Here is a 25,586-nt window from a genome sequence, read left to right as displayed (position 1 = left end):
TCTACACAGAGCCAGCCACAAGTCCCCGAGCCAACGGAGAGCTCCGACCTGTAGGCAGCCTCTGGGACCAGGGCAGGGCAGCCAGAGACTTCTCCAGGTGACCCTGCCCCCTCCGGCCGCAGACTCTTTCCACGGGGCGATCCAAGATGGCGGACTAAAGGGCGACTGCATCTCCAGTCACTCCAGAACCCAGGATTCAAGAAGAGGAGGCATTGAGAGACTCAGACTAAAATAGAGCCACAGGGTGAGTCTCCCCCACTGGGTGAAGCTCAGACTGGGCGGCAGGCACGGATAGGGGCGGCTTATCAGAGCAGGGCAGGGCAGCTAGAGTCTTCCCCAGGTAGCCCTGCTCACTCCGGCAGTGGGCTCCTCCCACAGGGCCAGCTTCTTGGAGCAGGCCCCCCAGTGAAAGCCTTTCTGCACAGAGCCAGCTCCAAGCCCTGGAACCAGTAGCGGGCTAGGGGCAGCTTTGTTCGGAAGCACTGCATTATCAAGTTCCTCCAAGACTTCAGGCTACTGAAGGCTGGGAGGTGATACACTGGAAATCTACAGGGACACTATAAGCCAATAGAGGAAATCTGCAATATCTCAGAGTCCCATTGACATCTGACCAATATGAGAAAACAAGGGAAAAAAATGTCCCAAACAAACCTAGATACTATATCAATAAAACCCAATGACTGCACAGCAGAAGAAATGTCAGAAAGGGAGTTCAGAATGTACATAATTAAAACAATCAGGGAAGCAAACGAGGAGATGAAAGAGCAAATGCAGGCATTGAAGGAGGAGATGAAAGAGCAAATTCAGGCATTAAATGATTGCACCAATCAACAGTTAAAAGAGCAAATACAGGAAGCAAGAGATCATTTCAATAAAGAGTTAGAGATACTGAAAAAAAAACAAACAGAAATCCTTGAAATGAAGGAAACAATAAACCAAGTTAAAAACTCCATAGAAAGCATAACCAATAGGATAGAACACCTGGAAGACAGAACCTCAGACATTGAAGACAAACTTGAAAACAAAGTTGACCAAACAGAGAAGATGGTAAGAAATCATGAACAGAACCTACAAGAATTATGGGATATCATGAAAAGGCCAAATTTAAGAATTATTGAGATTGAGGAAGTCTTAGAGAAACAAACCAAAGGAATGAACAATCTATTCAATGAAATAATATCAGAAAATTTCCCAAATATGAAGAATGAAATAGAAAACAAAGTACAAGAGGCTTATAGGACTCCAAATATACAAAATTACAACAGACCCACACCAAGTCACATTATTATGAAAATACCTAACATACAAAATAAAGACAGAATTTTAAAGGTCGCACGAGAAAAGAATCAAATTACATTCAGGGGGAAACCAATAAGAATATCAGTAGATTTTTCAATCCAGACCCTAAAAGCTAGAAGGGCCTGGAACAACATTTACCAAGCCCTGAAAGAAAATGGATGCCAACCAAGAATCTTATACCCAGCAGAACTTACTTTCAGATTTGACGACGAAATAAGATCCTTCCATGATAAACAAAAGCTAAAGGAATTTACAAAAAGAAAACCGGCATTACACAGAACATTCTCAGCAAAATATTCCATGAGGAAGAGATGAAAAACAACGATGCAAATCAGCAACGGAGGAACTAGCCTAAAGGAATAGCCAAATAAAGGAGAAACCAAATCATGTCAAAAAACAAAAATGAGTCAAATGACTGGGAATACAAATCATATCACAATAATAACCCTGAATGTTAAAGGCCTGAACTCATCAATCAAAAGACATAGACTGGCAGATTGGATTAAAAATAAAAATTCAACAATATGCTGCCTGCAAGAGACTCATCTCATAGAAAGAGATACCCATAGACTAAACGTGAAAGGATGGAGAAAAACATGCCATGCACACAGACTCAGCAAAAAAGCTGGAGTATCCATCCTCATTTCAGAAAATGTGAACTTCAAGCCAAAACTAATCAGAAGGGATAAAGAAGGACATTACATACTGCTTAAGGGAAGCATAAATCAGCAAGACATAACAATCATAAATATCTATGCCCTGAACATTGGCTCAACCATGTACATCAAACAAATCCTTCTCAATTCCAGAAATCAAATAGACCACAACACAATAATACTAGGCGATTTTAACACACCTCTCTCACCACTGGATAGATCTTCCAAACAAAAATTGAATAAAGAAACCATAGATCTCAATAACACAATCAACAATTTAGACTTAACCGACATATATAGAATATACCATCCAACAAAGAATGAATACACTTTCTTCTCAGCAGCACATGGATCCTTCTCTAAAATAGACCATATTTTATGCCACAAAGCTACTGTTAGCAAATACAAGAAGATAGAGATACTACCTTGTACTCTATCAGATCATAATGGATTGAAATTAGAAATAAATGACAGAATAAAAAACAGAAACTTCTCCAATACCTGGAGATTAAATAATACACTATTATATGATGAATGGATAACAGAAGACATCAGGAGGGAAATAAAAAAATTCTTAGAAGTAAACGAGAACAAAGACACATCATATCAAAATCTCTGGGACACTATGAAAGCAGTATTTAGAGGAAGATTTATTTCATGGGGTGCATTCAACAAAAGAAGTAGAAATCAACAAATAAACAACTTAACACTACAACTCAAAGCCCTAGAAAAAGAAGAGCAGACCAACACCAAAAGTAGTAGAAGACAGGAAATAGTTAAAATCAGAGCCGACATCAACGAAATTGAAACAAAAGAAACAATTGGAAAAATTAACAAAAGAAATAGTTGGTTCTTTGAAAAAATAAACAAAATTGATAAGCCCTTAGCCACACTAACAAAGAGAAAGAGGGAGAAAACTCAAATTACTAAAATTCGGAATGAACCAGGAAATATCACAACAGACATGAGTGAAATACAAAACATAATTAGAAGCTATTTTGAAAATTTATACTCCAAAAAAACAGAAAACCTCGAAGACATAAACAAGTTTCTAGAGACTTATGAATTACCTAAACTGAATGGGGAGGACATACACAACTTACATAAATCAATTTCAAGCAATGAAATAGAAGAGGTTATCAAAAGCCTACCAACAAAGAAAAGTCCGGAACCAGATGGGTTCTCAGCCAAGTTCTACAAAACCTTTAAAGAAGAGCTCATTCCAATACTCCTCAAAGTATTCCAGGAAATAGAAGAGGAGGGAACCCTCCCAAACTCATTCTATGAAGCCAATATCACCCTGATACCTAAACCAGACAGAGACACATTGAGGAAAGAAAATTTCAGACCAATATCCTTAATGAACATCGACGCAAAAATTCTCAACAAAATTTTAGCAAATCACATACAAAAATATATTAAAAAGATAGTGCACCACGATCAAGTGGGTTTTATCCCAGGGATGCAAGGTTAGTTCAACATCTGGAAATCAATAAATGTCATTCACCATATCAACAGACTTAAAGTTAAGAATCACATGATTATTTCAATAGATGCAGAAAAAGCATTCGATAAAATACAGCATCCCTTCATGCTCAAAACACTAGAAAAAATTGGGGTAGTGGGAACATTCCTTAACATTGTAAAGGCCATCTACGCTAAGCCCATGGCCAATATCATTCTAAATGGTGAAAAACTGAAAGCGTTCCCCATAAAAACTGGAACAGGGCAGGGATGCCCTCTTTCACCACTTCTATTCAACATTGTCCTTGAGACTCTAGCCAGAGCAATTAGACAAACCAAAGAAATTAAAAGGATATGAATTGGAAAAGAAGAACTCAAACTATCCCTGTTCGCTGATGACATGATTATATATTTAGAGGAACCTGGAAATTCCACCAGAAAACTTTTAGAACTCATAAATGAATTCAGTAAAGTAGCAGGTTACAAGATCAATGCTCATAAATCTAATGCATTTTTATACATAAGTGATGAATCTTCAGAAAGAGAAATTAGGAAAACTACCCCATTCACAATAGCATCAAAAAAAATAAATACTTGGGAATCAATCTCACAAAAGAGGTGAAAGGCCTCTACAATGAGAACTACAGAACACTAAAGAAAGAAATTAAAGAAAACCTTAGAAGATGGAAAGATCTCCCATGTTCTTGGATAGGCAGAATTAATATTGTCAAAATGGCCATATTACCTAAAGTGCTATACAGATTCAATGCAATTCCAATTAAAATACCAATGATGTACTTTACAGAAATAGAGCAAGCAATTATGAAATTCATCTGGAAGAATAAAAAACCCAGAAGAGCTAAAGCAATCCTCAGTAGAAAGAGTGAAGCAGGGGGTATCGCAATACCAGATCTTCAACTCTACTACAAAGCAATAGTAACAAAAACGGCATGGTATTTGTACCAAAATAAACAGGTAGATCAATGGTACAGAGTAGAGGACATGGACACAAACCCAAATAAATACAATTTTCTCATACTAGACAAAGGGGCCAAAAATATGCAATGGAGAAAAGACAGCCTCTTCAACAAATGGTGCTGGGAAAACTGGAAAACCATATGCAACAGAATGAAATTAAACCCCTATCTCTCACCCTGCACAAAACTCAACTCAAAATGGATCAAGGACCTCGGAATCAGACCAGAGACCCTGCAGATTATAGAAGAAAAAGTAGGTCCAAACCTTCAACTTGTTGGCTTAGGATCAGACTTCCTTAACAGGACTCCCATAGCACAAGAAATAAAAGCAAGAATCAACAACTGGGATAGATTCAAACTAAAAAGCTTTCTCTCAGCAAAGGAAACTATCAGTAATGTGAAGAGAGAGCCTACAGATTGGGAGAATATATTTGCCACTCATACTTCAGATAGAGCGCTAATTTCCAGAATCTATAAAGAACTCAAAAAACTCTACACCAAGAATACAAATAATCCAATCAACAAATGGGCTAAGGAAATGAACAGACACTTCACAGAAGAAGATATACAAGCAATCAACAGATATATGAAAAAATGTTCAACATCTCTAGTAATAAGAGAAATGCAAATCAAAACTACCCTAAGATTTCATCTCACCCCAATTAGAATGGCGATTATCAAGAACACAAGCAACAATAGGTGTTGGTGAGGATGTGGGGAAAAAGGTACACTCATACATTGCTGGTGGGGTTGCAAATTAGTGCAGCCACTCTGGAAAGCAGTATGGAGATTCCTCAGAAAACTTGGAATGGAACCACCATTTGACCCAGCTATCCCACTCCTTGGCCTATACCCAAAGGACTTAAAAACAGCATACTACAGAGATACAGCCATATCAATGTTCATTGCTGCTCAATTCACCATAGCCAGATTGTGGAACCAGCCTAGATACCCTTCAGTTGATGAATGGATAAAGAAACTGTGGCATATATATACAATGGAATATTACTCCACCATGAAGAATGATAAAATTATGGCATTTGCAGGCAAATGGATGAAATTGGAGAATATCATGCTAAGTGAGATAAGCCAATCTCAAAAAACTAAAGGACAAATGATCTCACTGATAAGTGGATGAGGACATATAATGGGGGGTGGGAGGGGTTAGCGTTAGGGTTAGGGTTAGGTTTAGAGTTAGGGATAAGGAGGGTGGTAAGAATGGAGGAAGGAAGGACTGTATAGAGGGAAAAGAGGGGTGGGAGGGGTGGGGGGAAGGGAAAAAAAATAACAGTATGAATCAAACAACATTACCCTATGTAAATTTATGATTACACGAATGGTATGCCTTGACTCCATGTACAAATAGAGAAACAACATGTATCCCATTTGTTTACAATAATAAAGAAAAAGGAAAAAAAAGATTGAAATACAAAATGAATTGGGGTCCCATGGAAATACAGTACTATAACAAAATTTCTATTATGTTTCATCAGAGTTCCAAAAGAGGAGAAAGCAGACTGAAAAAGCACTTAGAGAAAATAATAACCAAAAATTTCTGAAATCTGGTAGAAGATAAAACTTTACAGATTCAAGACGTTTTGGGAATCCCAAATATAAGAAATCTACACCAAGGCACATCATATTCAAATCTGTGAAAACTACAGACAAAATGGGAAAAGAAAAAAAAAAAAAAAAAAAACCACCCATGGGGGAAACTACAGTAAGTGACAATTTTCACAAAAGGAAACAAGAAACCAAAAGGGAAATGGCACATTTCTCAAGGGCTTGAAGAACAAGAACCATTAATCCAAACTTACACATTTCGAGAAAATATCCTTTAAGAATGAAGGAAGACATCTACATGTTCTCAGAGGAAGGAAAACTAAGGGAATTTGTTTCTTGCAGACCGACGTTAAAAGAAGAGCTAAAGGAAGTTCTTTAAACAAAGAGAAAATGACTTTTTAAAAAGGAATTTCACCATCAGAAAGGAAGAAAGAACAAGAGAAATAGCAAAGGGAGTGGCAAATGCAATAGACTTTCCTTCTTCTCTTGAGTTTTCTAAATTATGGTTAATGGTTGAAGTATACGTAGAAGAAAGATTTAAGACAATTATATTATAAATGGGAGAGGTTAAAGGGACATAAAGGAGGTTAATTTCTATACTTTACTTAAACTGGTAAAATGACGACAACAGCCAGGCACATGCCTGTAATCCCAGAGGCTCCGGAGGCTGAGGTAAGAGGATCTCAAGTACAAAGTCAGCCTCAGCAACTTAGCAAGGCCCTAAGCATCTTAGCAAGACCCTGCCTCAAAATAAAAACTAAAAATGGCTGGGGATGTGACTCAGTTGGTTGAGCATCCCTGGTACTAAAAAAAAAAAAAAAAAACAATGTTCACAACAATAGATGCTGATAAACTACATATATAATACCTATAGCAACCATTATTAAAGCTAACAAAGACACTCAAAAATACTACAGATAAAATGAAAGAATATTCAAGAAACTCACAGGAAAGGATAGAGGGAAAGAAAATAAAGAAGTAAAAAAGAGAAAACAAAAAATACAATCACAGATTTAAGCTCTATCATACCGATAACCGTTTGAACATAATGATATATAAATACAGGATTTAGAAGAGATTATGGAGATCTTGGCCAAAGGTAATATAATTATATAGAAGAAATGAATAATAAGTATTTAAGTTTATTGATATGTCAATTCACCTAATCATTCCACACTGTATACATGTATCATGACATCACTGTGCACCCTATAATTATAGATGATCACTTGTCAACAAAAAAGTAGAGGCAGGCAGAGGGATCAAACATATTACCCAACAGTATGCTGTCTACCAGAAACTTACCTTGAATATAACAATGAAGGTATTTTAAAAGTAAAAGAGTGGGAAAACACATACTATGAAAACATTAGTTAAAATAAGACATGATTTGCTACCCTACTATCAGATTAAGTAAATTTCAGAGTAAAGAAAATTACCAGGGACATATAGGGACATTACATAATGATAGAGGGTCAATACAACAAAAAGACAAAGCAATCCTAAATGTGTCCATATCAAACAATATAGCTACAAAGTGTGTGAGGCAAAAACTGATGGAATAATTGAAAGGGGAAACAGATCATTCCACAAATACAAGTGGTATGCATCCCCTCTCAACAACTAATAAAATGAGACAGAAAATCAACAAGGTTGTAAAAGAACCCAATGTCACCGTCAACCAACATCATAAAAACAGCCAGGGCCTCACACATGCTAAACTGACATTCAGAGAACACTCCACCTGAGGACAGCAGAATACAGTTTTTCAAGTACCTCTGGAACCTATACCAGTAGAGACCATATCCTGGGGCATGAGGCAAAGCTCAACCCATCTAAGAACTGAAAGGCACAGTTTCTTCTCTGACCACACCAGAATCTTTCACAAAGCAAGAACTTGCTAAATATTTGCTTCCTCGACGTTTATTAAACAAATCTTCCTTCTTGAAGGCAGTCTGTTAAGTGTGCCAGTCAGTAAGCTGTGTGTCTCAGCTGCAGACTTACCTTTCTTTCCCTACTTGAGATGCCATAGACTTTGTATTAGGCTCTACCAAAGAGGACAGTGGAGGAAATCTGAGCATGGAGGACAGAAAGGGGACTTGCTCTTTCCTGGAAACCTGCTTCTGTACCACCCAGCCTGCTGCTTCACCAGGCAGCAACTGAATCCCCACTTGGAGAACCAGTCCTATCTTGCTGCTTCAGTACATGAAAACCCAGTGACAGCACCCTCCTCACAGGTGTGGGCCCAGGTGCGTGGTCCCTCCTCCCTACCTGGGAACATCAGGCACCAGTGAAGCAGTACCCCTTCCTCTAAGTCTCCAACCTCTTCCTTTGCACCCCAAACCTAGGGGTGTCCAGTGCTTTCTGGAGTTCTCTTCCCTGGTTACATTAGTTTCCCTCTTTTGACTACTTATTTCTTTAATGCCGAGCAAACAATTGTTCCTGTTGAATGTTCTCTTAGGTGAACCGGGATGGTTTCTCTCTCCTAAGAGATGCTGCAAGTTCACATTGCATGCCCTGAGGCTGCCTCGCCTTACACCAGTTCCCCCAGTGGAGACCATTCTCCGAGTGTGGTTGTCATTGATGTGACTGAGTCACATCAGGAGCTGGGAGGCACCTTTGAGACCCCTTAAGGTCAGAGTTACCGCATAAGCAGTCAGTTCACAGAAAGCTCAGCCGAGCACGGGAGGAGGCTAGTGAGGACCTGCTTTGTTCCCCTTTGGTCCCCTTTGTGAGGACCTGGTTCCTTCCCCTCTTGTCCTTCCTGCCTCCCTGGCTCTGGGTTATTGACTGCTTTTTCAGATCCTCCCTTTGCTGGCTGACCCTGCCCCCCACTTAGGGCAGATCTGCTGCAAACCTGCTTCCTTTTAGCCCGTCTTCCATGCTGCGTGGAGAGAGCACCTTCGCTACTTCTGAAACAGCCTCGTGTGGTCTTTGTTGGCATGTCAACCATAATAAATACCAGTGTTGTTTACCAATCTTTCTAGTTCTTTGCCTCCCTGGCACACCGTAGAATTACACCTCCCTCCCCTGAGAGGAAAATGTGAATGAAAAATGATTGTGTCACTTCCAAGTGGAGGCATTTGAAGAGTTGGTGCATAATTTCCCATCTCCCCCTTTCCGCTATTGCTGGCAGCCAGAGAGGCCCCGGGAGGTCGAGCCTCCCTCCAGTTGTTCCTCCCTGAGTGCGATGACCTGGAAGAGGATCTGCGATGACCTGGAACAGGATCTCCCGCTAACTGCAGTGAACAAGCAGCATAAGCAAGAAATAAACCTTTGCTTTAAATCTCTAGATGTTTGGTTTTATTTGTTGCCACAGCAGAACCGAGCCTAATCTTACTGATGCTTAAGATGGCTCAGGGTGTTCCTGTCCTGTTAGCAATTTAGCATTCCATGCTTTCTGCTTACATCCTGCATTGAATGCTAATTAGGTGATGAGTCAGGGCGTTCATGGGGTGGTCTCCACCCCACAGTGTGATGGCACCTGAGAAAGTGCTTTCAGGACCAGCCAACGCTCCTGCAGGCCTGAGGAACAAGGATGAGGCTTCCCAGAACTTGGCGAGAGTGGCAAGCTTCCACTCTGAGAGTTAAAATAGAAGCCAGCACACCACAAATAGCAAAAGTAAACAGTCACCTTAAAAGACAGAACGACTCCTGAAACAGAAGAGCAGGTACTATCATTTGCTTTATTCCATTAACATGTCTGAGGACCAAGTGTGGGGGTCCCCCCCTTCACAGGGCTTACAGCCAGAGGGAAGACAGACCCTTGACAAGACATGGTAATGAAGCAGGATGATAGCACAGAACACAAGCACCCGATGTTCCAGAAGTTAGGAAGTGGTAGGTGTTGGCACCGCAGGCAGTGTGGCTCCCGGGGTGAGCTGCAGGGCTTCAGTTATACCTTCTGAGCAAGTTCTGGAGATCCACGGTACACCACTGTGCCTACAGTCAAGAGTACTAAATTGTACACTTCAGACTCTGTTAAGAGGGTAATCTCTTGTTAAATGTTCTCGCTGCCACAATGGTAGATAAAAGTGTAAATATTAAAGAAAGAAGACTATTCTAACCAGAGTGCTCAGAGTGTACAAATTTTCCAAGACTGTACACGACAGGGCCAGCACCCAGCAAGACAGGGAAATCAGCCTGACCAGAACATAGACTGTCTCGGGGAGAGAGGCCAAAGAAAAGGAAGCTCCAGGTCTTGCATGGCTTTGGAAGTTGAGCTCAAGATTTGGGAGTAACACAGATTTACTTTCTAGAACGGCTGCTGGGAGGAAAGTTGATCATAGAAACCAGTTAGGAGAGAGAGATCGGTGGCCTGATCGTGGGTGGCAACAGCTGGACAGAAAGAGCAATATTCGGGCAGCAGAGGCGGCCGGAACTGGTGTCTGACTGACCACGGGCAGAGGGAGGAGTCCCCAGGCACGGTTCCCAGTTTCCGTCCTAGTGACCAGGTAACTGCTGGTCGCTGAGCTGGATAACCAGGAGGAGCCGCAGTCTGCGGGGCTGGAGCACAGGAGAGGGATCCGGTCCAGCTAAGCACTGTCCAGATGAGAAGGTGCCTGGTTGGGACAGAAGCAAAATCCAGCTGGCCTGCTGTCTCAGCTCGGCCACCCTAACAAAACCAAACGCCCCAAGGATTTTGGAGGGTTTAAATGGAAGTTTGATTTCTCTCTGTTCTACGGGCCAGAAGTCTGAGATTAGGTGCCAGGAGGCTGGGCTGTGGCAGCTGCCTTCTTGGCGTGTCCTCACGTGGTTGGTGGGGGACTTGCATTTCTGATACAACCACGGTTCTACAGGATTAGGGCCTTAGTCCTTTAGGATTACGGCATTACTTAAGATTATGGCATTAATTACCTCCTAGAGACACCTGTCTCCAGATGCAACCTCACCCGGGTTAGGGCCCCAGCGTATGCATTTGGGGAAGGAGACACAGTTCATTCCACAGCAGTGGCAGAATGGTGGGTTGGGTTACCTCAACCAAACATCATTATTGTCATTCCAAGGAGACAAGCAGCTCTTGCTGCCTGGAGTCCACCTCTCCAAGCCACTTCCTGATCATCTTGCTTCCTGTGATCTTCAAGGGAAGAATGCACTGTTTCCGCCAACGCCAATGCTTAGTGACTTGGTGCACTTGAGGTATTGTGGCTAGATTTGTGTGGGTCAGAATGCTCAGAAAACGGCTGGAAGATCACAGTTTTGGACCTCCAGACTTGAGAACCAGTTTCTGGACCTTAGTGAATTCACAATATATAAAACTTCATGGGGTTTCCGGGTCATCCAGCCTTCCCTTGGGAAGGAAACCAACATTTTCCATCTTGCCTAGATCATTTAGAAAGCGGAAATACCAGTTTCAATTATGTAGGCAAAGTAACAGAGCAAAAAGAGAACGGGCTTTGCAGCTGACCCTGTGAACAGGGTCCCTGTGAAAAAGGTCCACTGCAATTGTGCAGTATGCAACTTGTGCTGTTGCACAGAGGCTGTACTTCCAGGAACAAAGCAAATTTCAAATGCCAGTGACTCTACCTACCAAATGTGGAGTCACTAGTTTCTTTTTTTTGTTGTTGCTGTTTTTAGATATACATGACAGTAGGATATATTTTGACATATTTATGTATATGGGGTGCAACCCATTACAACTTTGATCCCATTCTTGTGGTCGAACATGATGTGGAGTCACACTGGTCATGTATTATATATGTGTATAGGAAAGTCACGTCCGATTCGTTCTACTGTCTTCCCTACTCACACCCACTCCCTTCCCTTCATTCCCCTTTGTCTAATCCAATGAACTTCTGTACTTCCCCTCCCTACCCTCCCTTGTTATGGGTCAGCATATCAGAGACTAGTGCAGCCACTCTGGAAAGCAGTCTGGAGATTTCTTAGAAAACTTGGAATGGACGCACCTTTTGACCCAGTTATCCCACTCTTCGGTTTATACCCAAAGGACTTAAAATCAGCTTACTACAGTGATACAGCCACATCGATGTTTATGGCAGCTCAATTCATAATAGCCAAGCTATGGAACCAACCTAGGTACCCTTCAACAGATGAATGGATAAAGAAAATGGGGTATATATACACACAATGGAATATTACTCAGCCTTAAAGGAGAATGAAATTATGGCATTTGCGGGTAAGTGGATAGAACCAGAGACTCTCATGCTAAATGAAAGAAGCCAGTCTCAAAACACCAAAGGTTGAATGTTCTCTCTGATATGTGGATACTAATTTCTCTCTTAAGGCAAGAAAAAAACATATCCACCTTAGAAGAGTGGACTGAGTGGAAAATGATGTGGCAAGCCTTTAGATCAGTATCTGGCATTTGGTGGGCAATCAAAATTGATGGCTATTTTTATTTTCACTGGAAAAGAAGAATAAGAATAGTTAAAAGGCATGAGAGAAACACTCTGTATTTTGTGTCTACCTGGGACTTCGGCTGTTGCTGACTTAATGTTGGAGTAAAATTGCTACTCAGAACCACCCCCTCAGTTCTGCAGGACCATGGAAAGAAAGGCATTCTGTACTACAAGAAAACATTAGTCAGCTTTTCGTTACTATAATTAAATACCTGAGGCAGCTAACTTAAAAAAGGAAAAAGGCTACTTATCTCACAGCTTTGGGAGTTCTAAGTCCAAGATCAAGTGGCCGCATTGGTCCAATCTTTGGTGAGGGTGGCAGATATGGGCACATCATAGCAGGAGTGTGTATGTGTGGAAGAGCCTTCGTTGCCAAACAGAAGTCACAGAGTGGGGTGGGCATCTCACAATCCCTCCAAGGGCACACCTGCAATGACCTTAGGGCTTCCCACCATGGGGACCAAGTCTTTAATCACAATGAACCCTTGAGGGACAGTCAAACCACACCCAAGCCACAGCAGGGAGATAATGTGGTAAGTGACATTGACCATGAAGTAGCACAGAGTTCATGTTTCTGCCCAAAGATCTCCATCTTCTATTTTGACCACCATTACCTCAGTCTGGAAGATATTGTTCCTGCAAAACACAGCTAACGATGACTCCTAATTGGCATAAAGAAATTTCCAGGCATAATGGGTATATCTATCATATTGATTGTGTGGTTATATGTGTCAAAACCTCAAGCTGTACACCATAACTATGTTGCAATCTGTTGTACCTTAATTAAACTTCAACAAAGTTCTAAAGTGCCCTCAAATTATCACCACAGTTTGCCAAACACTGATCCAGGCAGAGAAGGCCACACATGGGAGCCCGGGAATAAACAAAGAGGCAGGAGAAAATGTGCACAAATTAGAAGGCGATCAACAGCATTCTGAAGCGCATGTTAACAGGAACAGACCCCTGGGGAGCTAGCTAGCAAGACCACAATTAAACCAGGAACATTCATAGGTGCAAAGACTGAAAATGATTTGTATAAAATGTTGACGGCCCTGAAGAGCCAAGTGCCATCTCCACCCCCCTGTACAGGACAGAAGTGACCTGGACACAGCAAAGCCTTCAGGAAAGTCCTGGTGCAGTCTCCTGCCCTCTAACCTTCCTGCATACCTGTTGGCTGACAACCTTTCTCAGAGAACACGTCCATGTGAACTCTCGGTCTCCAGCTCCTGTGGTGCCCAACGGCTTCCGAGGTCTAATACAAGTCACTCCTTCCTTCTCTCGACTTTTCTCCTCTGTGTGGATCCATGTAGCTGCTCCCCACTTCCCTGCTTCCTGGGATACCTGCTTCCTTTTCACCTCGGGACTGCCCGTCCCTGCTTAGGCTCAGCCTAATTTTACATACTCTGCAAATCCTTTCACCACTAGATGATCATTTGTCTTCCTTTTCATTAAAAACCTATCTATAGACACTTTATTTCTGAACCCCAAATTGGGACATGTAGATGTGGTTCTGTGCTGTTGACAGATGTGAAAGACAGTCTAGGAAATGTTGCTTGAATGCTTGGAAACTGAACTTTGGGAGATGTTTTGATAGTGATTGTACAGGGCATCCAGAATGCATGACTGATTCTATCATTTGGCTTTTGGCATGAACTACATGCAGTATGTTATTAAATTCTTTCATTAATATCTTTTCTCCAAAACTAAATTTTAATTACTTTGGGAACAGGAACTGTGTCTCTGCCTCTACTCCCAACACCTAGCAGGGCCTGGACAATGCTGTAGAGCGAAGCAATGGTCATGAATGAACAACTTCAGATCTTTAATCTCCGTGGGAAGGGACTTGCATTCAGATCACCATCATCCACCCTTTTCCCTGTGACAGCAGCCGGTGTCTGGGGCACAGTTCATGTGAGTGACACGAGTCCCTGAGGCGAGTGGGGATGCAGAAGCAATCCCCCCGTAGCGCAACATCCCAGTGCCTGGGACAGAGCTCACCTACCAGTGTATTTGTTAAGCTAATATTTGCAGGAATGTGATTAGCATTCTGCTAGATGTTGTATATGTATTCTCTCATTTACACCCTATGACTATTTATGGTTTTGATCTTCAATGGTCCCCAAAGACCATTGGCTAAAGGTTGTTGGGAGGTGGCAGAACAATTAGGAGGCGGGGTCTAACTGGAGGAAATAGGCCAGGGGTGGGTGCATGCCTTTGAAGGATTTATTTTGTCCCTGGTACCTTTCTCTCTCTCTCTCTCTCTCTCTCTCTCTCTCTCTCTCTCTCTCTCTCTCTCTCTCCCTCCCTCCCTCCCTCCCTCCCACTGTTCCCTGGCTCCCCAGAAGGTGAGCCTCTTGGTTCCACCATGCACTCTTCCATGATAGGCTACCTTTCTGCAGGCCCAGAAACCATGGAGCCCTCTGAGCATAGACTGATACCTTTGACACTATGAGCCAAAATAAATCTTTCTTCCTCTAAGTTTATTTTCTCACAGCAACAGAAAATTAACAAACCACAATCCTAGGAAACTGAGCCTTCGGAGGTGTGAAGTCACCCAGTATAACACACAGGGAGGTAGAACCCAGCCCAGGCCCTGTGACACCAAAGTCCCTGTTCTTACCCAGTATACAGCAGGACCCCTGCATATATGTGCTAAGGTGCCACTGCTTCTGTGAACACTGGCTGGTGACAAAATGCTTGATATACTAAATGCTCAAAAACCGGCAGTTATTTTATTTATTTATTTATTTATTCATTTATTTATTTGTTTTGGTACTAGGGATTGAACCCAGGGACACTTAACCATTGAGCTGCATCCCAGCCCTTTTTATTTAAAGACAGGGTCTCACTAAGTTGTTTAGGGTCTCACTAAGTTTCTGAGGCTGGCTTTGAACTTGCGATCTTCCCGCCTCAGCCTCCCAAGCCACTGGGACTACAGGTGTTACACAACTGCTCCCAGCTCAAACTTGTATTTTTATCTAGATTATTTTTCATACCCAAGTATTCTAGAGTCCATATCAAAAGAGATAGAGGTGAAATCAGTTTCTTACAACATTTTAAAATTCTACGTGCAGCATAAAATGCATCTGGGGACACTGAATACCCAGGACTCTTCAAATTTGAAAGTTCCAGAACTACTGGGCTGCTGCATGCAGGTCCAGCTTCCCCATTCTTCAGCATAACAGGGGTGGCTTGTGAAGGGCAGGGTGCTCAACCTTAAGTCAAACAACATTTTGGCTTTTTGTTTGTTTGTTTGTTTGTTTGGTGCTGGGGATTGAACCCAGGGGCACTTCACCACTGAGCCACATCCCCACCTCTTTTTTTAGTTTTTATTTTGAGACAAGGTCTCTCTAAGTTGCTTAGGATCTTGCTAAGTTACTGAGTGAGGCTGGCCTTGAACTTGCAATCCCCCTGCCTCAGCCTCATAAGTTGCTGGGTCAAATAAGGCTTTGAAACGGGAGTCGGCAGCATGGTTGTGGGCCTCATACAGTCCATGTTAGTAGCTACTGGGATTTAAGAGGGAAAGATGCTTGAAGAGAAAATTGTCGTTTCTCAGTTGCTGCTTCCTATGTGAGAAATCCTGCAGGCCCACTCACAAAGCCCTTATAATCTGAATCCTTTTCAACCCCCGGGCCACCCCAAGATGATGCCAGTGTCCTCTCCCTCGTCTCTGTTCCCTCCTACCAGCTCCAGTACCACAGTGTTCTTTTCTCAGAATATAAATTTAGCTGCTGTAGGAGCAGGAGCAGGCTCAGCAACTCTGCTCTCTGCAGGTGGCATGAGTCACTCCGCCTTGGGAGGGGCCTCCCCTGGCAGGTTTGCCAGTCCGTCCTCCTCCTCCATCTTCCACTGGTCAGTGGGTCTGTTTAAACACACCTGGAGGGTCAGGGACGTCTCTGGAATATTGATGCTCACCCACTAGGAAAACAAAGCTGTACTTAAATCCACCCAGAAATGTGCCCTGCATTTGGTTTCCCTATCTCCAGTTAGCTTTTTTGCCTCCTGTATGCAACTTATTCAGAGTGGACATGTAACTCAGATCAGATGGTGAACACTGGCCCAGCTTGCAGTGCAAGAACGTGCCTTCTTTCCACCACCAATTCTAAATGCTCGAGGGATTTTAAGCCTAGTCTGATATTTTTCCTTTTCCTCACTTGCCACTTCACACTGGTCTGTTTATCCCAGTCTGTCTCATAAACATATATGCTTCGCTTTCCTCTGCACCATGGTCTTCCCAGATGGCTAGAATATCCAAAAGGCCAGTAGATTGACAGGAGCACTTTCTTTCAATGTGAAGAGGCTGCCACCTAGTGCCTAACAAAGGAAGTACAGGCATGAAACGTGCCTGCCTCTAAACAAGCACATTGCACCTGACCTGCCAATTTCTGGGCATGTTGGTGACAGTTTGTCACACAATCAGACAAGCTGCATATATCAGGCAGCAACACAAGAGGTAGGTGAGAAAAATACTCTCTCACAGTTCAGAGTGACCATCCCTCTTGGTTTACCTGAGATTAGGGAATTAGTAAGGACAGAGGACTTTTGGTGATAATATCAGGAAAGTCCCAAGAAAACAGGGATGAGTTGGTCACCACATCTGAAGAGATGAAATGGCTCTGGGGGAAGAAATTAAATGAAATAAGAGACCCTGGGCTTCTGGCTGGGGACCGAAAACGGAGCTTTAGAAGGAGAAATTTTGCTTTTAGAAAAGTTACGGGGTTTTGTGGTTAATTAGAGGGAGCAGGCTCAACTAGAGAGCAGAGAAATCACTTGGGGCATGTGTTAGTCAGCTTTTCATAACTGTGACCAAAATACCTGACAAGAACAATTTAGAGGAAGAAAGGTTTACTTGGGCTCATAGTTTCAAAGGTTTCAGCTCATGGTCAACTGACTCCATTGCTTTGAGCCCAAGGTGGAGCAGAAGGACGTGGTGGAGAAAAACAGCTCAGCTTGTGGCAGCTGAGAAAAAGAGAGAGGAATGGGTCAGGAACAAATATAGTCCCCAAGGAAGTGCCTCCAGTTACCTACTTCCTCCGGCCATGCCCTCCCTGCCTACAGTTCCACCTCCCGCGGTTATCAATGGATGCATCCACTGATGAGGTCAGCGCCCGGAGGAGCCAGTCACTTCCCTAAAGTCCCACCCCAGGACACTGCTGCTTTAGAGACCATGCCTTCAACACATGGGCTTTTGAGGGACATTAAAGACCCAAATTACAACAGGACACGAGCCAAAAATATCCTGATCAAGCAGGACAGTGAGGGTGACACAGGAGGGCCCGGAGCCAGGGCTCACAGGACCTTTGTGAACACACTGCACTTCTGAGAGCCACAGGGAGCCCCAGAAGAGCGTGGAGCAGGGAATGCAGCAGCAGATTGGAATTTGGAAAGCTTGCTCTCTCACCTCTAAGGGTGGAGCTGAGCAAACTACTAGCCCTTCCTCAAGATTCCTTCCTTTCACTAAATTCAGGGAGCGTGAGTCAGGATAGAGGCTCAGGTATGAACTGTCCAGGTGGGCGAATCTCCTCCCCCAAGGACTTCCAGACTAAGAGGCTGATCAGGCAAGACAGCAGGAATCTTCCCAGCAAGCCATCCCTGGAGAGGGGGAGCACAGGAGATGGGCTCTGCCCCAGCCCCCAGATGGTGGAGGATGCTGGGAGCTGGCCGCCAGCCAGCCCGGTGCCTGCACGGGCCTCCCCTCCCTTTTCTTTATATAACTAATTCCATGGCTGGTTGTTGTAACTGGTTAACGAATCCAGCCTATTGCAACCCCCGTGTATTCGTGACATCTCTACCTTCCACATCGTTTGACCAGTTGTGATTTAACGAAAATGGCCTCAGTGCTTTTGGAGGTGGGGGAATGAAAATTGAGAGTATGGAGCAGTTAGATACAAAGCAGACTTCCTTTCAGGCTTCTTCACAGAGCTTTGAATCCCTGAGGAAGGAAAATAAGATGAATGGATTCAGCAGGAGAGAAGGACAATGGCAAGCTCTCCACTTCTTGGTTGGGAAACTGAGGCTGGGAATGCAGGGACCCATCTGCCCAAAATTAAACTGGAACCAGTGTCATGGTCAGTTCTGGTCAGCAGGCAGGCTGTGGTCACACAAAAGCCTCTGGAGAAGAAACTGGTCCCCCTTCCCCACCCTGTGGGAGGCTGAAAGAAAATCAAGAGGCCCAATCCTTAGCCATGGTTGGACCACCAGCACCGCAAGAACCCCACTTCAGTCAGACCTTCCTTTACTTCCTCTGATAAGCCACAGCCTTCAGTTTCTGTGTGGTTCCTCTTGCCAGGGCACTCTGACCCCCCCTCCACCAACTCACTTCCTCCTCCAGGTACAGTGCCAATCCACATCCTCATAAAGGGCCTCCAAGACCCACATTCCACTGAGCCTCTCTTCCCCCTGGCCTGATGTTGTTCATCTTCATTATGAAACTCTCACTGGGAAAGACCATGTTCAATTAGTTCCCCATTACAACCCTGGCCCACAGAATGAAACTCCAAGAGATGAGGATCTTGTCTGTGTTGTTTACTCCTATATGCCAGTCAGGGGAGGCCTGGAATAAAGATGGCACTCAATAGCTGTAGAAGGAATTAGTGAAAGAAAGACTTAGAAAAAAATTCACTCCAAATAGGCTTGGAAATTACTGCTTGCAAGGTAATTAAATTCAAAGGTGGTGTAGCTGGGCTTGGTGGTGCATGTCTGTAATCCTAGGGGCTTGAGAGGCTGAGGCCCAAGGATCAAGAGTTCAAAGACATCCTCAGCAATGGTGAGGCACTAAGAAACTCCGTCTCTAAGTAAAATACAAAATAGGACTGGGGCTGGGGGTCAGTGGTTGAGTGCCCCTGAGTTGAGTCCTGGTAAAAGAAAAAAAAGAAAAGAAAGAAAATTCAAAGTAGTGTAGTGGCAAGAAGACCAGGTGAAGTAATCACAAGATAGGAATTTATGTCCTAGATGGACACTTCTTCCAATGTACTGAAAATTCTGAAGCTCAGACTGGTTTGGTAGTATAAAATAAGAAAGCAGAGCCAGGGGTATAGCTCAATGTTAGAGCGATTATCTAGTGTGTGCAAGACCCTGAGTTTAATCCCAAGGACCCAAAGAAAAAAATTCTAAATAAAAATGTTTAAAATTACTTTCAGGTTATGTGTATAAGGTATATTTGAAACCTAAATGAATTTTGTGTTTAGATTTGATTATCATCCCCAAGATATCTATCTCATGATGTATATGCAAATATTACAAAATTTTTTAAAATCAGACATCCCAAATGCTTCTGGTTCCAAGCATTTACAGTAAGGGATAATAGACCTATATTAAATGCTTTATAAATTATAAAATGCAAGTCAATGTATGCTTACAACTTTACATGGAGAATTACTACAGTGATATTTATATATAAGTACTTTCCTTAGCTTATTTAAAACAGGCTTCAACTTGGAAAAAGCTGATTTAGAAACAACATTTCAGACACTCATCTAGTATATAAATTGAATCATTCTTCTAAATGAGGGCAAAGTATATAAACTGTGTCTATTCTCAGACTGTTGTTTTCTTTTCACGCTGTGCCCACTGACAGCTGGCCTCACTTGTGAACAACTTTTTTTTTGTCCAACTGATTATTTTCTTTTTAAAAAGACTTTTTCCCCATTTGTATCTTATAAAAATGTATGTTCTTGTAAAAATATTTAGAAAATGATGAAAAATATGGATAAAAAAAACCAAAATCACCTGTAAACCTAACAGTCTAACAGTAACCGAAGAAAATAATTTCCAGTGTTTTCTTCCCTTTTTTAAAATTATTTTTTGAAACCTGATATTGCATGTGACAGGCTCATTTTGCAGAGTGAGGTGGTGAAGGGGATACACATGGCATTGTACGGTGGGTGCAAAACACATAGGTTTGGTTCTGACTCCACTTCTTAGTAGCATGTAGGCTTTGGTAAGTTATTTAACCTCTCTAAACCTCCATTTTCTCATCTACAAAATGAGAAATAATTTCTACCATGTACATAGGGTAGCCGGGATCACTCAATCAAATAAAGAATGTAAATTGAAATATACTGGTGCTTGAAAAGTCACAGTCATGTCAGTGCTGTTAACAAAAGTCTTTAAAGCTGGCAGCTCGGTCTTGAAGAAAGGTGTTGAAATTGAAGCGAAGTTGGCTGGAGCCAGACACAGGGACGGGACAGGGTGGGAACTCACTCCTCAGGACCTTGTATGGCCAGGGGAAACTACTTCCCCCGTCTAAGGCATACTCTTCCAGAACAGCAATCAAGGACGCAGAGGCTCAATGGAGAGCTGACAACCCCCAGGTCTGGCCACAACTGAAGGATAGTGATCACAGCTCGCTGTCACTCATCCACGGCAGAAAGGCTAAGTGTGGCAAAGCTGTGACACATCCCCCAGAGCACGCTTCAGGGTGAAGGGCTTAGCCCCTGCTTCTGGGATTGCTGCTGGAGACCACCCTCAGCTGCCAGCCCTTTTGAGGATGGCCTCACTGGAGAAAGCTGCCTCCTCTAAGATCTCACTGTTATTCACGGTAACCCCACACCCTGTGACTGATGCAGTGGGTGTACAGAGGCCTAACCCTCTCTTCCCAGCTCATCCCTGTCTTCAGAAAGCTAACGCCAGGGCGACAAAGATGTTATCTGGCAAAGATTTTCAAGTGACCACTATAAAAATGCTTCCAGGAGCAAGTAATTATAAATATGCTTGAAACAAATTTTAAAAATACAGTGAAGAAATATGAGATATAAAGAGGAAACAATATAAAGTTTAGAACTAAAAATCATAATAAATGAAATTTAAAAAAAAAAAAGGTCAGTGGATAGGTTTATGTAGGAGACAATGTAAAAAAAAAAAGAATAAACTTGACAGTAAAGTAGCAAGGACTCAATCTGAATAGTAGGGAGAAAATACACTGGGGAACAGGTAGGTGGTGAAGGAGCAGAGTCTTAGGTTTCTGTGGGACTAAAGCAGAAGATCTAATACTAGTGTCATCAGAGTGCTGAGAGACAATCAGAAGCATTGGGCTTGAAAAGTCCTCTAAGACATAATGACTGAAAACTACCCCAAACTGGGAAAAGACATCAACCTACAGATTCAAGAACTGAAGCCCAGCTCCGCAGCGCAGCCCTATAATCCAACTACCTTGGCTTAAAGTAGAATTTTTTTAAAGGGTTGGGGATATAGCTCCATGGTAAAGCACTTGCCTGGTATGTGTGAGGCCCTGGGTTCAATCAAGTACCACGAAAAAGAGCAGGGGCACTGAGAAAACCCTCAAACACCATAAGCCCCCCAAAATCTATGCTAAGGTATATCATAGTCAAGCCTCATGAAAACTAAAGACAAAAAAGAAAGCCTAAGAAGAAATCTGTAGTGAGGAGCAATTTGAATGGCAACAGAGTTCAGGAAAGAAGCCATGGAGTCCAAAAGGAAACTGGCACAACATTTTCTAAGTACTGAAAAAATTTTGTCAACCTAGAATTATATGCAGAGAAAATATCCTTCAAGGATGAAGGGAAAATCAAGATATTCTCAAGAGAAAGAGAACTTTCTTTTTTTTTTCCCTAGCAAGACTACATTTAAAAAAAATGACAAAGCAGGATTTATAAAAGAATTTTAAATTTTAAAAATAAGGTAATTTAGAACATTAGGGAGAAAGAACACACAAGAAAAAATACGATGGTTTTCTTCTCCTGTTTTCTAAATAATGTTGGACCACTGAAGCAAAAACTATACACTGCCTGATATGGCTCTCTACATAAAGGAAATAATTTAGACAATTATAAAAGACATATGCTCAAAAAGCATTATAGAGGGAAAGGAGTTCTCAAAAATAGTATTTAAGGAACCCACAGGAATGGAAGAAAAAGAAAACTATGAAATGAAAAACAGAAAAGAAATAGAGAATACAAAAAGTAAAATAGCATACTTAAGTCCTAACATACCATAATTATAAGTACAAATAACCTAAATGTACAATTTAAAGATGGAGACTGGCAGAGGGATTAAAGCACATTACCTAACTGCATGGTGTCTACTATACCACAAGTCAAATATAACTCTTGGAAGTAAGAGTATAAAAGTAACAGGCTATGAAAACATTAACTGAAAGAATACAGGAGTGACTGTGCTACAGAGATAGTAGACTTGAAAACAAAGAAAATTACCAGGAACAGAGAAGAACATTATGTAGTGATAAAAAGAAGTCCATCCTCCAGACAGATCAATCTTAAATGCATATGTACCAAACAACAGAGCTAAAATATGTAAGAAAATACCTACTAATGTCAAAAGGAGAAATAGATACATCCACAGTTATAGTTGGAGATTTAAACACCCCACTCTCAAAAAATGGATAAGACAAGATCAGGAAGGATAAAGAAGAATTCAACAACACCATCAACAACAGGATCTAACTGACATTTAGAAAGCACTCCACCCAACAAAAGCAACATACACATTCCTTTCAAGTGTCAATGAAACATAGCAAGATGTATCATATCCTGGGTCATGAATAAAGCACTCAACAAATTTAAAAGAATTGAAATCATACAGACTGTGTTCTCTGACCACAATGAAATCAAACTAGAAATCAATTACAGAAAGAAAGGAAATCTTCAAATACTTGGAAACTAAACAACAAAGTTTCAAGCAGGCCACGAGGAGGTCTCAAGAGAAATTTTAAAACTACCCTGAACTGAACACAAATGAAAACAAAACATATCAAAACATGTGGAACATCCCTGGAGAAATGCCGAAAGGGAAATCCATAGCACCTCATGCTTACATTAGAACAGAGGAAAGGCCTGAAATCAATTATTTAGCCTCCAACTTAAGAACCTTGAAAGAGAAGGGGCGTGTACAACAAAATAAGCAGAGAAATAACAAAATAAAGATGAGAAGAATTCAATAAGATCAAAAATGAAACATAGGGAAATAATCAAGGAAAGAGAGAGCCAGTTCTTTGAAAAGATCAATAAAATTGACAAATTTCTGGCAAGATGGCAAAGTATAATGAAAGAAGATGAAATAGGGGCCATCGCTACAGACCATGCATATATCAAAAAGATAAGAAAATTGATAAATAACTCTATATACATAAATTGGACAACTTATATGGAAAGGACCAATCCCTCCACCAACACAAACCACCACAACTCACCCAATTGGAAACATGTCATTTGAATAGTCCCAGGACCACCAAGGAAAATGTTATAGCTCCCAAAAAAGAAATCCGCAGACCCAGATAGTTTCTTTGGAGAAGTTTGTGAAATATTTAAAGAAGGGTTAACATCAATTCTACTCAATCAAGATGAGGGACACTTCCCAAATCATCTTATGAAGCTAGTGTACCCTGATCCCCAAGTCAAATGAAGACAGTAGGAAGTAGAAAAAGATAGATTAATATTCCCCATGAATATGGATGCAAAGATCATTATCAAAATACTATAAAAAAACTGTAAGTAAAAACAATTACACATCATGACCAAGTGACATTTATTTCAAGGATGCAAGACTAGTTCTGTATTCAAAAACCAGTCAATATGATCACTGAATTAACAGGCCAACGAAGAAGAATCACATGCTTATTAAAATCAGCACAATTATCTGACAAAATTCAACACCAGTTCGTGATAAGAAAATTATCAGAAAACTACACATACACTTCAGAAAAATACTGTTAATGACTTGGTATATACTATTCTGATTTGTGGTACAACCTAAAGTATTTGTTTACCTACATATAAATTATACTTTTAGGTCAAAAATGGAAGTGTGGCATGATTCTGCAACTTGCTTCTTTTTTTTTTTTTTCCCCTTTGTGGCCAGGGGAGCAGAGGGGCTGTGACTGGGTTTGAACCCAGGGTCTCTTAACCACTGAGCCACTTCCCTAGCCTTTTTTGTTTTTCATTTTGAGACAGGGCCTCACTAAGTCACCAAGGTAGATCCCAAACTTGCATTCCTCCTGCCTCGGCCTCTCAAGTCACTGGGATTACAGGCCTGCACCTCCTCACCCAGCTTTGCTTTTCTTATTCAATATATTTTGGGCGTTTTTCTATATCAGTATTTCATTTCTACCATGGCTACACAGTAGTCTATAGAATGGCTCAGCCCTGATTTATCATTTCTTATAATGATAAAAATATGGCTTTTCCTTTCAACATTATAAATATTACTGGAAACCACTACTTGTTCATCTGTGCCAGCATATTTCCATAGACATAAAAAAATACCATTTCCTAGATATAAAAAAATGTTAGACTAGTTTTTGCCTACTTTATGTAGTAGATTCTGGCCATTGCCCTCCACAGATATTGTAGCAATTTACACCATCAGCAATGCGGTATGAGACCAGGTAGGTTTGCCCGCAGACTTAACACAGACATTGGTTTTTTAAAATTTCCCTAGTGTCATATTTGTGACCACTTGTCACCTCGTAAAAGGTGTCCCCAGAAATAGGAGTAAGCCTCTGAGACAAGGGCAAGTTTGAAGAACTAGAGATACAGAGAGAGAGAGAGAGGTGAATAGATGGAAAATCAGACAGATCAATGGATGCATGAATGATGAACATATAGATATATGAAATATCTTTTGATTCAGTAGAACATTTAAAAAATATATGACTTTGAATATACCCACAGTGAAATACCATGAATATATTGGATGGTTTCAGCAGTGAGTGAATTACTATTGTATATAAAAAATTTTTTAAAAAGTGAAATTCCAAATTTGACCAGTTATATCAAGCTCAAAAGTCCTAAAGTCTGATGGGAGGTTTTCTGAAAGGTCATACAAAGTCATAGCAGCTTGGTGCAATGTGACCAGAGCATTAGGCACCTGAGGGGAGAGGGATGGTGAGAAATGTGTCCACAGCAGGAGGGAGGGCAGCAGGGGGAAGATGGGTACAGAAAGCAGAGAGGGTCTGGGTGCTCCCTGACACCCCTCCAAGTTTCAGGGCCACAACTTGAGACCTACCACTGAGCATGTGCCCTTCCCTCGACTGCCCCATAGGGTGCCCGAGCATGCCACAGCTGGGCCCTTTCTGCCTGACACGGGATTCCTCCTACAGAACACTTCTTCTCTCTGATGCCCCATGGTCCTGAGCTCTTTCTGTCCAATCCCACCCTGCTTCTCCCCCACCTCCCGTCCCTCTACGGAGTGTCAGATCCATATGGCAGTCGGAGGTCTCCAGCCTGCTGCTGCTGTCTCCTTAACCCCTCGGGCTACATCTCTGGCTTGTCTAATGGCATCTTGGCATCTGC

Source organism: Sciurus carolinensis, chromosome 13 (genome assembly GCF_902686445.1).
Source record: "Sciurus carolinensis chromosome 13, mSciCar1.2, whole genome shotgun sequence".
Classification (NCBI taxonomy): domain Eukaryota; kingdom Metazoa; phylum Chordata; class Mammalia; order Rodentia; family Sciuridae; genus Sciurus; species Sciurus carolinensis.
This window is presented reverse-complemented; position numbering follows the sequence as displayed.